The sequence below is a fragment of the Palaemon carinicauda genome, chromosome 14, assembly GCF_036898095.1.
Source record: "Palaemon carinicauda isolate YSFRI2023 chromosome 14, ASM3689809v2, whole genome shotgun sequence".
Classification (NCBI taxonomy): domain Eukaryota; kingdom Metazoa; phylum Arthropoda; class Malacostraca; order Decapoda; family Palaemonidae; genus Palaemon; species Palaemon carinicauda.
This window is the reverse complement of record NC_090738.1, coordinates 70,795,093-70,800,092: the sequence shown is the minus strand read 5'-3', so window position 1 is coordinate 70,800,092 and position 5,000 is coordinate 70,795,093.

The window sequence follows — 5,000 nt, the reverse complement described above, 5'->3', positions numbered from 1 at the left end:
TATTATTATTATTATTATTATTATTATTATTATTATTATTATTATTAATTTAGTCGGGTCATTTGTTTATCATTATATTTATTTGTCTATATGTGTGTGTCTCTTCGACGAGAGTGTTATATCAAATTTACATGTCGTAGTTTGACAATTTTTTTCACCACAGATATATCCTAGGTAATGGACGACCCCATTTAATTAAGGAGATAACCCAGATAAGGATTTGTATGTTTTGCCGTTTTAGGGATCAAACCAAATTAACGAATTTTCACGAAATTTCCACATTAAATAGATGTTACGTAATGGACGACTCCGTTAACATTTGGAGATGATCCGGTTCCGGGTAGGGATTTTATATCCATATTTGCATATATATATATATATATATATATATATATATATATATATATATATATATATATATATATATATATATATATATATATATATATATATATATATGTATATTTCTTTTACAGATTATGTTGAACCAAATCGACGGATTTTGACGATATTTCACAGGTGTTACAGATTGAGATCACGCTTCTAGATCAAAATTGCTTTTTTGTCCCTATTGAAAATGAGCATATGAAAGGGGGGATGCGCTGTCCGTAGTCTTTAGATAAATGTTACTTTATATCGCCAACGGTCAATTAATGGAAAAATATTCGTGTTTCATCCGTAGACTTCGGTGAAATGTGAAATTTCTGATTGCTCATGTTATTATTATTATTATTATTATTATTATTATTATTATTATTATTATTATTATTATTATTATTATTATTATTATTAACGCTGCCTATTACGAAAATTATCAGAAAAAAAAAGATTTATCAATTTTTAGCCAACCAAAAAGATTAATTACGACTCCTAGGATACCCTTCACATCACCAATGATGTTACATAACTCCAGCTAAATCTTCTAGATTTGAGTGATTTTTCATTATTATTCAACAAATGGTTCTCCCATAAATCATGTCTGGTAAACGTTAAGAGATTACGGATGACAAATGGTTATAACGAATGGTGGATATGAGTCTTAATTTCATGATTTTTCCTGAATTTCGTCTTAAGAAAATTTGATATCTTTTTAAATTTTATATCACCTTGAATTATCTGTATTATCTTAGGGAAATAATTTAGTAGGAATATCGTTTTTTTTTCAAATTTTGACTAATAAAAGTTCATTGAGATATCTGTGGTGTTAAGCAAAGATATTCCATCTCTCGCTGTATGACAAGTCTTTATCACCGAATCCTAGTCGTTGATGTGAACAAGTTAGACACTATTGTTTGGAAATCAATTTTTATTATTGGACAACATAATTAGATTATACGCTCATTCCTGTCAGTTACAATTGGAAGCACTCAAGAGCCTTTAAGATTTCTAATACGGTGTAATAGATTAACAAGTATTAAAATCATATCCAGGTTTGAAACACTGGTAAAGGTCCGTCTCTCTCTCTCTCTCTCTCCTCTCTCTCTCTCTCTCTCTCTCTCTCTCTCTCTCTCTCTCTCTCTCTCTCATTGATGTAATTATTCTTCACTCCTCTTTTTCACTAACTCTCATAGTTTTTGTCAGCATGTTTCATTGTCTCTACCCGTGTTAATTACTCTCTCTCTCTCTCTCTCTCTCTCTCTCTCTCTCTCTCTCTCTCTCTCTCTCTCTCTCTCTCTCTCTCTCTCCTCTCTCTCTCTCTCTCTCTCTCTCTCTCTCTATATATATATATATATATATATATATATATATATATATATATATATATATATATATATATTATATATATATATATATATATATATATATATATATATATATATATATATAAAACTGATGATGGTAGGAAGGCTTCTCAAATTGGGCAGATTTAACACTGCCGTTAACACCAACACCACCTCTGAGCATCCAAACTAGGGACATTACTTTAATTAACTCTTCTACGTTTTCCTATATCCGTTTTGCTCTCTTTTTCGCCATATTTATCAAAGATCTGAACTTTAAATTTTTTTCGGGGTTAAAATAAAAAAATTTTTTTTATTCAGATACGATGCCTATTCATAAGTAGCGTATACAAGTATACCTTAAGGAGCTGACATCTACTTCATGCTTCAGAGCAGAGGCTTAGGAACCTCCTTAAACAACGGTAGGGACTCGGTGAAAGATTTCAAGTGTAACAGGGCACAGAGGATTGGAATATTGCTATTAGTGTCCGGCAAACCCCAATCCTAACTTAAAATAGCTGACCACTTCCTGTGACCAACTATGTGAAATAGACTCAATTGCTCTTGTTGAAATCTTGGGCAACAAAAAGATTCACTTGCTCCTCTTGGTAATACTCACTAGTTTCTAATAGTTTGGCTGTTCTTGAATATCCGGGAATCCCAGTAGATGATATGGTCCACTGTCAATCCTGGCGAAAAAGAATTCTACATTGTGCGGCTCAGTTGGGAGCTGCAGCCCCTTAGGGACATCTCAACGTTAAGGAAACTTAACATTTTGTTTGACAGCATTTCAAGTAGGTTAAGGACAGAAAATATGGAAAATCATCCAGGCTTAAACGGATTCAGCAGCAGATCGTTTATTATCAGCCACAACCGCAACACTTTTTACAGTAAGAATCATAATGCTAGTAATTATAGAAGTTACTAGCTAGGTTTCCAAATCGATGTATATAAGGCAATATCACTAAGGAATTAAAGCTAATTAAGAAACTGAAGTTGAAGTATAAATGGGCAAAGTGCCAGGTTAATAAATGATGCATCGACTTCTAAGAATGGTGTGCTGCAAACCCTCACGTAGTAGTGTATGCCTGTTCCAGCGAAAGGAATAGGAAATGAAAATAATTAAAAATGAAAACCAAAAAGACAAAAAACAGATTATAGAGATTATGTCCAAGTTCATACTAATAGAAATGAGAAACAAAGTAATCATAGACGATATTGTAGAAAATAGGATCAGTACCCAAGAAATACAAAATGAGGTGAAATCAAGGACAAGACCTAAAAAGGAATTAATTACAAACAAAAGCCGATCGTTCAAGGAGCTCACTAGATAAAGGGGACCAAAGGCCGAGACCAAATAAGAGTCTAGAAATATAACTGCCCAAGACATCGTCCTAGCCGAGGAATAAGATGAAACTGTTCAAATGGCTAACTCCATGATAAAGGACCAAGAGGAGCACTTTGGTCCCAAAGAAAAGAAAAAGGTTAGGTTTTATCCAAGTGCTAACGCATAGAAGAGAGAAGTAGTAGTTAGTAAAGCGACAACCGAGAACAACGAGCCCACTATTATTAGTCAGGTAACGGGAAACTACTCGCTCCTAGGAAAAGGTGCCGCTGGCCAAACAAACTCTTTGATTGAAAAGATAAATAAACTGTTAAAACTGCCCAAAACAAGACTAATAATACATTACTTATAGGTTCTTCCATGACGTAATATCAGTGACTCCACTCTCATAATAGCCATAAGGATAAATCATAGGCTTAGGCCCATATGCCTGAGGAGGTAGGTTAAATATATACAGTAGATCCTGTGGACGCATTCTACGGCCGGATCAAACTATCCAAAACACGAGGAATAAACTCCAGTGAGAAGGCAAGAGTGTATACGAAACGAACTTAATCTCATAATGTAAAATTACTTAAGACTGCAGTAGATAAATGACAAACTTGGTTTTTGGAAAAATGCAATACTGAGTAATGGAATTTGGCAAAATACTCGAATAATGTAAAAAAAAAAAAAAAAGTAAACTTAAATCACTAGTAAATCAGAAAAAAAATCAAAGCCGTAAAGTAAGAAGAAAGAAAAATCCTGAATTGTACAATGAAATGCTTAGTCAGGTAAGATAGAATTGGAAAACTTGGAGGCAAAAAAGATGATGAGAAACTGGATGTCATAGGTATATCCGAGACCTATTTAAAATATACTTTCTATGATCCATAAAGAATATTCATACTGTTTTATACTTTTCTTTATTATAATCCTCAAAAAAAAAAAATATTTTAAGCATTATCAGTCTTATTTATTGCAAATGATCGTAAATGAAAAAGATAAACCTTAACTTTTATATAAGGATTCATTAGCCGAACCTGAAAGTAGGTCAGATCAGACAAGCTGAGTTAATTGTTTGTTTGAAGGCATAAAGTGCCAAAGCAATTCGATGTGATTAGATGATGAATCAAAGCATCAAGATAATGACCATAAGTTTCCTCTCCGTCATAGAATTTCTAATCAACAGATTGATCGTGTGAACAAGCGTATCGCAGTCATTTGATTGCCCTATCTTCCTTTTACTGAATAGCCTATCTTTTCGCTTGATCTCTGCTTAGCACAAATTCATTCTGTAATTATATATCTATTAGATAATAATCGAACTCAATAAGAGAATGCCAGTTTTGAGCTTGAGAATCAATGAAAATCATATTTGATACAATTAGGTTATATAGGATTCCATCTACAACAATATCAATGTGAAGAAATTAACGGTCCCTAGACGACAGTGAGGTTATCAGTAATGCTTGTCCTAAAGATTTGTCATACACTGTTCAATGCCCCTTGAAACAGAGCCAGACCTAAATGTTTTTTGGCCTTACAGAGACGTTGGTAGTTAATCATGTCTTCATCACCAGCAATAACAGAAACAGAAAAACTAGTAAATATATATATATACATATATATATACATATATATATATATATATATATATATATAATATACTTGTATATATATATATATATATATATATATATATATATATATATATATATATATATATATATATATATATAAATATATATTATATATATATATATATATATATATATATATATATATATATATATACATATATCTGCGTTATTCTGCGTCTGCTTGTGCATGTAAAGAGAAAATACAGGATTATATAGTTCATTCTTTATATGACCTTCATAAGGAAAAGCTGGCCACACCATCACAGTCATAGTGACATGGAAGTCAGTCGTACGTGAAGAAGGGGTTAATTT